This window comes from Struthio camelus, chromosome 2 (assembly GCF_040807025.1).
Source record: "Struthio camelus isolate bStrCam1 chromosome 2, bStrCam1.hap1, whole genome shotgun sequence".
Classification (NCBI taxonomy): domain Eukaryota; kingdom Metazoa; phylum Chordata; class Aves; order Struthioniformes; family Struthionidae; genus Struthio; species Struthio camelus.
In genome coordinates this window covers 116,492,477-116,507,405 of record NC_090943.1, presented here as the reverse complement: position 1 = coordinate 116,507,405, position 14,929 = coordinate 116,492,477, and the positions used below count along the sequence as shown (strand labels likewise).

General features: G+C 39.5%; 1 long non-coding RNA gene across 1 annotated transcript; it reads left to right on the top strand.

Moving 5' to 3' along the window:
- Positions 1-2,248: 2,248 nt before the first annotated feature.
- On the top strand, positions 2,249-13,107 carry LOC104139112 (uncharacterized). The gene is made up of 6 exons (XR_693042.2): positions 2,249-2,302; positions 9,229-9,478; positions 9,579-9,795; positions 9,894-9,971; positions 10,212-10,445; positions 12,020-13,107. It is a non-coding gene; the product is annotated as an uncharacterized lncRNA (long non-coding RNA).
- The last annotated feature ends 1,822 nt before the right edge of the window (positions 13,108-14,929 follow it).

The following is a 14,929-nucleotide window of genomic DNA, read 5'->3' as shown; positions in this document are numbered from 1 at the left end:
TATATATGTGGAGAATAGATATATAGTATGTATGTAGCCAAATCCTACTGTCTAAAGAAGTCTGACAGGCTCCCTCTATCACGCTCTCCTCAGGACCAAGACTTCTTATGAGGAAACCTGCCACTGGCAGGTTTTCACTTCGATTTTCACTTCGTTTCTCTTCTGACTCTCTCGCCAATATGTATCACAAAGACTAGGATGTAACATTCCCTATGGTGCAATTATCAAAGGTCTTGATGTAATAAATACCTATCATCTGAGATACTTTTTCTTTTAACTGTATGGCTGTGAGATGGCCTAGAGAAAACACTAAAAACACAAAAATTACATGAATATCAAAGTACCTTGTGAAAGCATCTAAGGAAACAAGTTGTCCAGAGCAAAGGTTTATTTAGCAAAGAGAACATCAAAATCTTGGGCAGAAAGCCAAGGAGGAATAGTCAAGCAAATTTATGAGGCTCCTACACGGACTTCAAGGCATACTTTTTTCAAGCCTTATCCTGTGTGTTAAGCAGAAGACTGTTTCTAAAAGGTGCTAAGTAGGGTGACTTCCTTTCCTAAGTAAGTCATCACTATTGAGCCCCAAGATAATGTTAAGTCAGTCAGATTAAATGGTATTTGCACAGCTGTTGAGACCTGGTGACAGCCACAAAAATTGAACCGGTCTTTTGGAAATCATCTCAGCTTATCCCCTCCATGATTAGCTGCTTATCAGAACTGGGCTGAATATCCACCATTACTAAAAACCACATGGGTTCTGGAAGCTGTCTCAAAGACTGTGTGATAGAAATAGCTGTAAAATTGTTGCAACAAAAAAAATGTCTTCATATGGGATAAACCATTCATTTTCTAGCCCTGGAAGCAGTTGTGAAGCTGTTTCTATTCTGGGTACAGCTTAGGAAGCTCTCATCTTCTGGAGCTGCAAAGGGCATAAGAAACTGTTCACTTTGAAAGGAAAATGGGGCTAGGAGAGATGATGTCAGACAGAGCTCATGTCCTGAAGAAAGTATTGGTGACTAGATGACACATCAGTCCTGAGAATGAGAGTCCTTGACTTGGGGACCTGGAGGAAAGAAATGGAGGAAGGATGAACGAGGTATCTTGATGAGTTATGAAGAGCTGAAAAATATTCTCTTGTCCTCTTATTTCCTGGAGAAAGAGAACAGTTGGTCTTTGTTTCGATTTGTCCAGGAATGCAAGAATGATTCAACACGCCAAGTTTCTCTCGTGCAAGAGCAAAAGGGAAGTTTCGGGAACAGGAAGAAGGAAGAATAAGGCAAGAATTGCAGACTGGCACATAGAGCAAAAAGATCATTTCAAAAGACTAGCAAGATTTATTTGTGTGCAGCCATGCTTGCTTTTAATTAAAGCTCATTTTGGGTTACATCCATTTTACTTTGTTGAGAGAGGAAGAAAAAAAAAATTCCCAACTTTGTAACTTAGTACCTGCTACTTTTCCGCAATGTAAATTTCCGCAAATATTCCAGGATGTGAACATTATGTGGTGAAGCGTCCTCTGTAGCCCGTGCTGCCTATGCAACGATGGAAGGTGCATAGGGACTGCTCTAGCAAATTATTCTTAGGCAATAAATATTGTATAACGTGTCTCAAAGGCAAGGGAAGTGTATCTCTCTGCAGTGTATGCATGCTTATTCCAGCAGGCCTTTTTATTTTTGTTCGGATTATTTTTTTTCTTAATGGTAGCTCTGTGAGTAAGCATAACCTTGCACAAGCTTTACTTCTTGCAAATGTCATGTGACCATTCCCCCTTCTACTATATGAGCTGAAAGAACACAAATTTTGTTCTTGATACTGTTTCTGTCGAGCCTTATTATTATGAGGTTCAGGTGTAACATGGTTTCTTTGTTAGCTCTGTTCCTATGCATGTTTTCCTGGGGATAATACCGTCTCCAAACATTTTTCTGTAGGGTTTAGTGGTAGTAATAGTGTTTGTAATTTCAGTTATAGAGCTGGATTCCGCAGCAGTAAGTACTGCATCAACCTTCTGCAAAATATGCTCTCTGTCCTTGGGAGCTCCTAAACTAGGTTATAATAAGTTGCAGCTGGCTGATGAAGTAATAAGTGAGCAAGTTATCATGTCCTAATTAAAGGAGTTGGCTTGCTTTCTACTTGGCTACCATAGTAAAGGGAGTTACTTGGAAAACTGCTTGTTTTCCTACCTCATGTTTAAATAATGTTTATTAATCAACACTCTTGTCTCAGTGTACTTCTCCTCTGTGAGCAAAGGGAAGATCTTTCTCTTTCCTTTCTACTAGGTGGCTTGCAGCATGGATGACTCAGGGTAAGTTGTTCTATTTCTTCTCTTTTCATTTCAGGTGATGTGTTTACCACATGCCAGTCTGGTCTGCAAAACAGCCCAGCCTTGCTCATTAAGCATTTAGAAAAAAGCTAGACTAAACTATGGGGTACTTTCGCCTAAGGCTCCCAAGAGCTATTTCACTGTTAGGATCTCTTGGGCAAAGGCTATTGGGAAATGCAGTAATGTAGTTCATACAGTCTTTCAGAGAGACTAGCAAACTTACTTTGAAAACATAACTGCCCTGGGAAGATTTATTTCCAGGAGAAAGTGTCTGGGCTAGTTCCAGTCCAATTTTGCATTTCTTTTAGGCTCTGTTCCATCATCCCTTCTTCAAATTCAGGATTTATTTTACTTTTCTTTTTATTTAGCACATCTAGGCAAAAACTGAGGGGAAAAATGTATGAATTTTTTTTCTTAACAACATTTTAGTGTCTTCTTTTGTATAAGAATCCTGATATCGTTGTAAATCTTGGCACAAACACCCAAATAATGTTCAGGTACTCACTGGAATTAAATTGCTAACCATTAATAGAGCAGACTTATAATTATGAATTCTACAGTGTGCTTAATCCAAAATTCATAGATGTGGGTGGTTCACCTGGTGAAGAAAGAGCAGCAATAATATATGACCAATAGAACTGAACAAATACAGTATATATTTTCAGTTTGAGAGTGAATAATTTGAATGATCCCATTTAAGGATTAGTTGGGTAGAATTTACAGAAAATCCAAGAATTCTTCAATGTGAATACATTGAAAAGGAAATGAAAATTTCTCTAACAAAAAGACAAAGTTGACTCGATTTGATTAACCCATGAATTATTTGCTCATAGTAAGTCACCAGACTGCAACTACACACATCTAGGGGCATTTTTCAGTTTTCAGATTTGTCTGTTTTAAGTGGTTTAAAAATCTTGTCCCTTGCTGATGGAAATAACATTGGAAATCTTGAATTTCATTTTAATCCTGCAGCAAAATGTGACCCAAAGAGTGTTCTTCCTGAACACTTCCCGCTGCACTCCATCCCATCTAACCTGTCTTTGTAATTCCTTAGAAAAAGTTGCAGTTAAAAGCCCATCACCTCATTTTTGAAAATGAAATGTGTGAACATAATGATACTAACGTGTTGTTCCACAGTCCAATGTCTCTCGTTATCTGAGTGCTAGGAGATCTTATTTGCTACTTGTGAGCTAGTAAACCCACTTTAGCAGCTATGATCTATGCCAATACCTCTAGTATGCAACATTCTTTCTTTTTGTTTGCTTGTTTCTTTTAATTTCTGTTTTACAAAGGAAATTAGTGTATGAAACCTCTCTATATGCCCCTCCCTTTATAGAAAGGGACAAACTGGAATGTCAAGAGAACTCGACTACATTTGCATTTTAAAACAAACTTTGGATTTAATTACTGGGTTTCCTTTTCTCTTTTGTGCACTGCATGTCTGAATCATGCTGGTCTCCCATCGATCAGTTACAAGTCTATGTCCCCAAATAGACCAGTCTAGGAATTTTAAACATACCTTTCCCAGTTACTCAGAGGTAGCGTTGCACTAGTAGGTCTGCCAACCAAAACAGATTTAAGAAGTGGTTAGCTCAGCAACAATTAGATCTCAAATGTCCGGCACAAAGTTTCTCTGCTAAACTAAACAGAGGTGGGAGGATTAACTTCAGTGTCTTCCCTCAGCAGGGGTTCTGTCAGGAGTGCAGTGAGAACACCAGATCTAGCTGAAATAGGAGTATCTCAGGGGGACGAAAGTTGCTGTTCTTCATTCCCAGGTGCAGAGCAAAGGTGATGAGGACAGTATCCAGCCCAGCTCCCAGTTGAGCATGCCGGCAGGCTGGATCCTGCCTTTCCTTCATGGTCCCTGCCATAACTTAGGAGCTAATAGGATGTCAGCAGGCCTGACTGATTGAGGTGCTTCACTGCATTGAATGTGGTTGTACTTGAGGTGAATGAGACTTAGTGGGTTTACACACTATTCAGAACTGATGTGAAGCCAAACAAAAAGCATCTGGGGAAGCATCCAGGGAGCCAAGGTGCCGTCTCTGAACCAATAGTCCTAAATCAAGTCTTTCTCCTTCCATGCCTATTTCAGATATATTTGCTCTATAAAGCAGAGCAAAATCTCTCTCCGGAACAAAGTAAAGAAGGAATCTATTTTGTGTCAGGTATGGAGGAACCAGTACAGCTCAAGTGTGCACAAATCCCTCTTACTTCCCTAAACTCTGAAATGAAGATAAGAAATCAGTTAAAAGCATAAAAGCTGCATTTCAGGAATCTTTAGTCTGTGCTGAGGTCAAAAAAAGCAGGGTATAGTTATCGCTGAGATGACAAATGAGGATTAAATGATAGTATTCGCCTGGGTTTTGTAATTCCACGTGTGTCCTCAGAACATGAAATGCAGCTCTGAAGTGTGCACTGAACACTTTGGAAGCTAGATTAGTTTTTCCCAGTCCAGGGAAATCCAAGTCTGGAGAAAATACAGAGACTGCTGCAACTTGGTTCCTAGCAGTCTTTTCCTGGCAGCATCAGGGAGCAAAAAAAACAAGCCTTAAATCACCTCACTTTTAAACACATGCTTTAAGCCTGGCTATGATCTCGCCTAGAGCTCCTCCTTGTGCTGACTTCTGCCCCAGCCACGGGTAACAAAGTTAGCAACACTCTGGTTTTCAGCATGTGACATGAGTAAACCAGTATCTCTCAGCACCTTCTAAGACTCTTGCACTTCCAGGAGCTTCTACAGCACTCTAAACTATGCCAATTTCCACAAGCAGGAAAGAAGTGTTTTGACAAAAAATACAGCTGTATGTGGACTCTAGTTCACAGTGACAGCACTGAGCCACGTTCCTGGGGCAGAGGCATCCCTTCTTTTCCACCTGATAAAGGATTAGTTCTCTTTGCAGCCCAGGCCCATCACTACCCTTAGACTGTTCAACACAGGACTGTCTTCCCCAGCTGGTGCCCAACTCCTCCATCCCTCCAGCAGTCTAAGAAGTCCCACAATCCACCCTCCCTTCCTTCTTGCTAATACCACAGTGGTCTCTCAAGCCACTTCTTTCTTGGTCCTTCTCAACCCTTCCTTCCTTCTTCTCTTTCCCTCCATGTCCCCATTCTTTTCCTTATCTGAGATGCACAAACTTGGACTCACCCCGCTCCATTGTACCCAAGCCTGCTGCCTGCTCTTTCCTTTCCCCTCTGTTCGTCCACCTCAGCTTCAGCCCATCCTTCCATCCCAGCAGTGCACGGGGGCTGGAAGGTGGGCTCCTACGCCGTCAGCAGCCTCTTTAAACTGTCGCTGCTTTGTTAATCCAGGCTATGTATATGTGTGTGTGACTGTTTGGGTACAGTTGCAGCTCAGTAATTTTGCTGTAAAATCTGCATGGAGAAAAGTTTGTTAGTTATTGGACCTTAGTATCCCAGCTCCACTCCATTCGTGTTCCAGAACATAGAAATTGCACTTCAGTAACTGAGATGAATGTGATGCTAACCTGTGAAGGTTCTCATGCTCTTGTCTCAGCATCCTTTTTTAATAGGTAACCTCTCCTGTGGCCCACCTTTATATATACCATTTTCATTATCACCATAAATCTTGTTGTTTTTGGCCTAAGGAATAGAGTTCATTTTTATAAATGATGACTCTCTTTCTCAGCTCTGTCTGCATCTATATTGCTCCTCTTCTCGTGTCTTTAATTCCTCACACGTTTCCTAGGATCACTCTCATTGTTTCTTTCTGGAGAACAGATTTTGATCCCAGTAATGCTGACATAAATCCAGACCAGCTCTGCATTTAATGCAGTTAAATGTATGTATAATGAAATTTATCATTTTCACTATACACATATTCGTTACACATAAATAAGACACCACAGAAATTATAAATGATACTGATTTGAGCTATTTCTAGAACACACAGCAGATATTAATAACAGAAGTGACTTGTGCAGATTTGCGGAGCTGTGATTTTTGTTTTGTTAAGGAGAAACAGCCAGGAAAATGTGGCATATTTTCCAGCAATTCATATGAAACCTCAGCACATTATCTGAAATGTGGTATCACTGATTCTTCTTACCCATGAACTCCAGCAAAGCAGAGAACCCCCAGCCTGTGCCAGCAGTCTAAAAGAAAACAAGGATGAGGGAACAACGCCTTTTTGCATACAGGAGTTGGCCATGCCTCACCAAACACAAATCCAATTCATCATCTTCCAGACGCTATTTCATACCAACAGTTTTGCTGTCTCTTTAATGCATCTGTCTGTTTATCTATTCCCAAGTACCATCTGCTTGTCCTGCTCTCTCTGCACCGCACATGTTCACAGCTACTACACCTCCAAGGTGACAAATGAGCAGTCGAGCTAATTTCATTGGGATAAACAAGAAAGCAAGAGCCAGATGGAAAGCCATGGGAAGAGCCAATGTCATTTAGGGGGAGGAGAGAGTGTTTGGAGGAAGAATCACCATAACAACAGCAAGTGGAAAGAAGAGGTTTCTATTCTGTCTATACCACTAATTACTATGAATATTTTATTCTTGCCCTGTGGTTTATCCATGTCCAGATCAATGATTTACTGGCAGATGGCTTAGTTTTTTTTTTTTTTTTCGGGGGGGGAGGGGGAGGAGGGTATGGGGATGTTACACAAAGTTTGATTGCTTTTCTGCCATATTATTTTCATGAAGTTTTGAGTTTAGATTTTTTTTTATTCTCTTTTAAGAATTTGGACTGTTTTTTTTTTTTTTCAGATGCTCATAGGAAAGCAGTGCTTGGAGGAGTTTGATGGCTTCATGAATTTTGAAATAAGCCCGTCATTTCATTTTGAGTTTAATTACTCTAAAGATGCAAGTTGCTCAATGATGATGTTCATTCAGATCCTGCTTCCAGTTTATAGACAAGTTTTTGTGATCGTAGCTTATTTTGTCTATATGGCATTTCGCAGCACTGGCACAGCACACAAATTTTACAAATAAATAATCCTGACTACACTGGCAAAATTCCAGCTGACTTCAAAGCACCAGGATTTCACTGTCTATCAAAACACAAAGATTGTACCCATTTGACTAAATTGGTTTAAAAAACACTTTAGTTAAGTATACCTTAAGCTCCACAGTAATTTGTGTGTTGTGTTAAAGCCATTTTATATTGCCTTAGTTTGCCTCTGCAAGAGACACATCCTAAACTGATCTAAATAAGCCTATATAGGTCTTAACATAAAATGTTTTTTTCAATATGATTTTAGTTAAAATCTATGCAACTTTGTTTGATGTATATTTATTTATGTAGCACAATACAGTTCAATGCAAATAAGCTTTATCTGTTGTGTGAGTAGCTAGCTTAGAGCTGGAAGTAAAACTCTTTGCTCAGGTTAATAAGCTCTGGCCTTGTTCAAAAATGGCACAGTGCAGTATCTCTCAGAAATACCTGTGCTAGGTAGACGCTCCCATATAGTAAAAGCCAGTGACCTTACTGCAAAGGAGAATCTGGCTTGTAATTTTTAGTGGCATACAAATACACCACTGGTAAATGGTGTATTAGTAAAACCATTAGACTAGGAAACCTCTCAAGTTCATTGTTCACTCAAGTTCACTGACATTTTGCCCAATAATAGCTCATTAAATTTAACAATACAAGCTCAGCAAATGTTTTCTTTCACTAATGTGAACAGACAGGGCACTTTCAAAATGTCTCTCCTTCTTGTACATTATCAGTATCATTTAGTGAGAATTCATTCCTACATCTCACCATGTACTATTCAAAAAAAATAATGCATGTGAAAATTGCACAATCTAACAAAATCTCTTTACCGGGGCTTCCAAAAATCAAATTTCACTGCTCTGCACCTTCAGGGATTGTTCCAGAATCTAATCTATCTGCATCGGAAACTTATTTCAGTGAAATGTCTGTCAGAAAAAAAAAATTGTTCAGTTCCCCAGTAGAGTAGAAGCTTTCACTTTGAAGATGCGTTTTCCGACAACTTCCTTTACTGCTCTTCTGTAAGAAAAGAGTCATTCTTGATATAATATAGACGTTTACTATAAGCATTCGCTTCTAAATACAATTGTAGAGTCTGTAAGATAGGAAGTACTCTATTTTCATCAAACTTGAGATATTCTGCTGAATGGTAAAGAATCATGCTGTATGCTGGAAGACTTCACTCTTTGTCTCCCTTCTCTTATTAAACACACGGTTCTCCATGAGCTTACTCAACCAGTTAGCTTTTGTTATGTTAAACAGTCATGGAAAGATTAAGATCTGCCCTATGCTCCTGGGTGTTCCAACTGCATTTGATAGCATTTGCATGAGAAATAATGTTAAGACACTGTTTGATTAAATTTTGTGCGTGGTATTATGTGACACAGTAGCACATTAAACTGGAGGCCTGGGCTTAATAAGCAGAAGGGTCCTTCCTCTTCAGTAGCCTAAGTTCCTAAGAGAAAGGACCACTCATGAGAAAAAAAGCTCCTCAAAATAAGCCTGTAAATGAGGAATTTTGGTCCTTAACTTTTTTCTAAGGCTTTTCTAAGGTATGTTGGACTCCACAGAAAGCAACATGATGGTAAATCTTACTACGTGTTCTTCTACTTTCATAAATAAACAAAGCAAATATAGTATGCCTGAAGAACATACCTAAAATTAGGACCTTAAAAATAATGGTGTTTGGGACTAAGAATGTTACGTTTCTCTAAATGTTAGTTAAACAAATTTATGCCCTTTGCAGAGGAAAGTGAAAAGGAATATTGCCATAAACTTAGCTCTTGTACATGTGTCTACTGGTGGTTTGCTATTGTAAGAAGAAGGTTCAGGTCCCATCATTTTAAGATGTAATTAAAATCTCCTTAGCCAGATAGTTTCAAGAGAACAGATAAAGAGAACCTGCCTAGGCACAAATGACTAAGACTTTCTTCTTTCCTCAGTGTCCGTGAGATGCCCAAGGGCCAGGAAGGAAGACCTCAAAGTCCATCAGAACTTCTCCTGAATAAACATCAGAAACTCCTACGGAAAACTTTACCCAGGGCCTCTCTGAGAGAAGAGCCACAGCACAAGAGGAAAATGTTTGGGATCAGCTCTGTTATTGATTTTTCAGTAACATCCCTTTCATCCTCCTGCCTACAGCAAACTTTTCAAAGTGTTTCTGAAGACCAGGCTTGGCCAAGGCAGCCTTGGGTAGGTTAAGAGTCCTTTTCTGGGTGGTTTTTTTTGTTTTTATTTTTTTTAAGCTCTGTTATTTCTGATTCAAGCACTCTCCTTCTCCATCCATGGATAGATGTGCTACTGGTGACCTGCTCACTCTTCGTTGCTAAGGTGGAAATAAGTCAATGGACTCACTCACTTAGCTGCCATGTTCTCCCTCTGAATGCATGAGGCTTTTTGGATGAGTATGTGGCACCCTGAAACTGTGAAGCAGCTGCATAAGGTGCATTTGCTTTGGAGAGGATTAGCTCTTTCCAGTGCTATCAGGATTGTCTGAGCCAATCTTCTGGGTATGAAAACATATTAAAAATCTTTGCAGAAAAAGCCTTGTGTGGCTTTAAAAAGATTGCCTGTCCATCTCTCCCTGTGTTTATTTTCTTTCCTTAAGGTTAACTCCACCTCACTGAGGACCTGACCCTCCTTGTTCCTGGAATAAGAGATGGCATGTCTTTTGCTAGGATCAGAGGTTAGTACCAGGACAAGAAACTGAGAAAATTCGAAGAAAATCTATTTCCAATATTAAAATACAAGTTGTATAACTTTCGTTTATACTTGTTAGAATAGTCATGTGACTAAGATTTGCATGAATACACATTATTTCAAAACCATACAGCTCTGAATCTAAACTACAGTGTTAACAATCAATAATCAGCTTTGTTGCATCTTCAGTCACAGATATTAGAAAAGCTGCTGTTGCATTTGCCAGGTCCTCAAAATGGATCACATCATGTGACAGAGTGGGAGAGAAAAAAAAACAAGAAAAATTCTGCAATGAATTTGCAATCCAGAAAGAGATACCTGCTCCTGCACTCATCCCATCTCAAGCCACCTGTATTATAGCTCTCTGCAAAAACACTACTATCCTCTGGCCTGCAAAGCCAGATATCTGGAGAAGAAGCTTTGGGTGGGGATTGCTGAGTGGAAGAAGGTTACATTTCTGGTGAGTTCAGTCCTGGGACAAATGGCTTTAAGTTTGCTGTTCCTACATTAAACACCATGAGATTTTGAGACTTCTCAGCTTTGCTGCCTCCATCTGTAATACCTCCCTTTCTCATAGCAGCTTTGTAGAGCTAAGCAAGTTAAGACATGCAGAGCATTTTAAGAAGTACACTATACTCAGCTTTATTATTAAAGTGCTGATGTGCTCTTTTCCTAAGAAAAGGTACTAGGTCTCCTAAAAAAAAAAAAAAAAAAAAAAAAAAAAAGCTTGTAGGCACTTTATGGAAGTAAAACATTAAATATAGACCTGCTTTAGACTCTTTCTTATCTCTGCATGTACATAACAGTCAAGCATAGCATCATTTAATTCTAGGTTAGTCTAATTGCTGGGTACCTACCACTTCCATCTGTGCATATAATAGTGAATGCATGCACTGAGGGCTTAACAACTCAGACACCAGCTCAGATGAACAAACGGCCTAGAATTATCACTGATAAAATCATCCATACGTTTAAGCTCTTAAATTAAGAGGACTGCCAGTGCATGGCTATGTACCAAAAAAACTAGAGATGTGAACCAGAAGTGATTAGATTGCCCTGGTCAGGCTACATCTGTAGTAATAATTAAATGTGCCTGGGACCGTTTTCTAGCACTGCAAGCGCAGTGTCTGCGCCTATATTATTAAACAGACATAGCCCTCAAAACAGTAATCCTGGTGGGAACATTCCCCCCCAAATTCTCAGGCACCTTTAGCAGGAAATGCTAACTGACCTGGATCACAATCATGACAGGGATGGCTTAAAACATCTAATAGCTTAAAAAATCTAATCTCACTGCCAAGAAATTTTCTCTGGAACTGTTTAATTTACTAGTCTAATTTGCTAGTGAGTCCGGATCAATAGAAGTGTCTATCTGAAGAGATATAGTGCACAGACAGGTGGAGATAATTTCCGTTTGGTTCCTGTTACACAGAAATACCATCTTGATGTTTCTACACCATTAATACAATTGCCATATGATTTTCTGTTCTTCAGAAAGATTTGACTATGAAGTAGCATACTTTGTGTAATTATAGATACTCCCAAGTCAAATATCCCAAACAGCTTTCTACAGCGAAAACAGTTGTTACGGTTGTATTTATGGTGACATTTCAGAAGAATAATGCAGGGGAATAATGAACAAAAGCGTTGATACAACAGGATCATAAAAGCCTACTTCATACTCAGTACATAAACTGGCATTCCCAAACTCATTTTCATTTATGTTACTTGAGGTTTTTAGCTGACTTTTCTCTCAAGTTTTTTTTGGTTGGTTTGTTTGTTTAAGGTTTGAAGGGACACAGTTTCCAATATGGGCCTTTTTCAAAACCTAGGGTAGATTTTGTGGCAATCAGTTAATACTCTATTTTTAACTAATGCAGTGTTCTTGATTACTCTAGTTACTCTAAGCCTCCAAGACTGTGAACTGACACTCTTTAATAGTGGATCAGATCTTGTACTACACAGTAAGTATATTTAGCTGTTTCCTTTCTCCATAGTGTCACAGAACCTGACCTTCTTTCTATGTTTGCACAGGAAGGAAGGTCCCAGATGGAATATTCGCTCACCTCTTGAATGCTTCATCCTGTTCCTTCAGTCCCAACTTTGAATGCTATGTCCAAAGCTTTTGCCATTTCAGCACTCTTGTCCTGTGACACCAAAGTGAAGTTTCTCTTCCTCATAATTTCTACTCATCTACTCGTTGAGAGGACAAAAGGCAACAGGCAGAAACTGAAACATAGGAAGTTCCATCTGAACACGAGGAAAAACTCCTTTCCTGTGAGGGTGACTGAGCACTGGAACAGGTTGCCCAGAGGGGTCTCCTTCCCTGGAAATATTCAAAAGCCATCTGGACGCGATCCTGGGCAACGTGCTCTAGGTGACCCTGCTTGAGCAGGGAGGTTGCACTAGACGATCTCCAGAGGTCCCTCCCAACCTTGGCCATTCTGTGATTCTGTGATCTCAGTTCTACCCTGCTTCACAGACATACCTCTCTACTGCTGAATCACCCTCTTGGCTTCCTTCATCTTTCCACTTATACTAGCTTTAACACTGATTATTAATGGGAAAAAATGACTATGCCATGCCCACTAATACCTAGGCATGTTCTTCCACAACTGCTACGTAGACCTGGTTCATGCCTTTCCACCAGAAAAGCCCTCAACTAATTAATGCTAGGTTAAGGACCAGGAGTGACTGCTGATCCTTGGCAGATTTTTGGTGTGAAAATGACAGGGTGCTAAGTTCTTGCTGGTACATGCTAAAACATATAGTGTGTGTACATTTATATGTATATTCTCACTGCTGTTAGTCTTTTCCCTATTTCCACTCATTTATTGCACTTTTTTCGCCTACTGTAATGATTCTTCTGCTTAAGATCAGAGACAGTGTCTGTGTCACCGTTATTGCAGATTCCTGAGTAGCTCCTGGATGATACAACGTTATATACAGTTTGTTTCAAAAGTGTCTGAAGTTACCATAAGGTAACATGGGAAAACGGAATCTCTCTAAACAATGTGGATGTTCCTTAATTTCATCCAGTGAGAGTATTGAAAGCTTCTGTCACCCTTAGATATGACATCACTACCATGAAAAGGTATTTCAAGAATATTAGTATCAATAATATCTCATATAAAGGTCAAAAGTTAAAGAACATGCAGATTTCCTCCTTGTATTTATTAGAGGACTTCCAACAGAAAGTGTTTTCAGACAGAACAAACACTCTGAAAAGCAAAGCCAACTCTGAACACTGAATATGAAATTTAACAAGCAAAAGCACTGACAGCTGGTCAAAGATTAGCAGTTTCCTAGGTTTCCATAAGAACAGATCACTCGCCCATACCACTGGCTTACTATATATTAAATATTCCAGTCTTTCACTTTAAGTGCTTGGTTTTAGAGAGTGAATTTCCAATTATTTGGTATATGCCCTTCTTTGGGATTTACACAGCTATAAATTCATGGCATAAACCAGAACACAACCCATCATTCAATACAACATTCTATAAACACTGAAAGAGAAGCAGTTTGGCTCTTATACTTCAAACATGAAATCAGTGGAGGAGCACTGAAGCAGGAATGCCAATGCCAGACAACTTTTTTGCGGTAGAAGAAAACATTGGTCCTTTAACTAAAACTGAATGTGGTACCTAGTTTGGCATTGTCATTCTCGACGTTACAGTGTACACAGTTGGTAAGCCAGGGAGAAAGCGAAGTTCAGGCTCTTAAGCCTAAAGTATGATTCCAACAAGTCTTTTGACTCTTGGTAGTTTGGCAGTCTGCACATGCCAAGGAATCCAACAGTGCCTTGACATTAGAAATGGTTTGACATCAGATACTGCAAAGGACACAAGATCAAGAGGGACACCCACGTCAGGCCAAGTTCCAAGTTTACTTGAAAGCTCCCAGCACGTGGCCACACTGGTCACAGCAGCAACATCTCGCTACTTCCTACTGAACAGATACTACCCAGTAGACCTTTTGACACATAAATTTTCTCATTAGTGAAAACAGCCAGTGAAACACCTGACATACTACCTCCATGCCATACTATCCTTTATATCATGCCATGGAAATATAAGCCTACTTCTAATCTTTGGCATGCATTCAGAACATACTATATTGTACATCATTTCTTCTGGTGTGCATGTGTCACTGGTCTCTGTTCCCTTAGATATCAACATTTGGTCAACACCTTGATGGCTCTCATGGCCGATATTGACAGGTTTGATCTTTTAGCCTTCCTGTTCATGTATATGCAGAGATTTAGGGCTAAAGTATGCCAGAAAAGTAGAGGGCACGTGATTCTACACCTTCTTTTTGGAGGGACCCTGCTGTTAACATTCAGCAATGGTCTGGTGTGGAAAAGGTTGACCTTGTTCATGTGGAGTCCGACCAGGTGTAACAGAATTTGATAAATAAGAGTTTTCCTCTGTCCAAGTTTCTATCTACACTTTCATTTGGAATTTTACAATGGTATTTTTTCTACTATCTTTCACAGTCTTGAAATATTGTTAATTCCTTCACTCTTTTCAAGCTTGAATGAAGACAATGATGATCAGCAGAGCCTTCTTCCATCCCTACTGGTTTAGGGGAAAGTACATTTTCCTTTCAGACGTGGATCTCTTCGCGATTACCAGTATCACTGAAGGGCCCAAGGAACATAATGTGGAGTACAATACAGTCCCTCTTAAATACAGTAGCCCTTCTAAGTGTTATATCAAGTGCTAAGCTAAGTTTTAGTTTTAACATACATGTTCTGTGTGCTGTATTAACTTCATGACAGCTCAGGATGCAATTTCATCATAACAGCAATAGTCTTTGAAATCCTGCTTAATCTGAAAGCTGGTTAATCGGCAAGAAAATCTATTTCCTTCTACCACAGTTGAAAATAGCAGGAACATTAGGGATTTCAGAGTCCAGAATTCTGTTTTCAGCTGTCCTAGG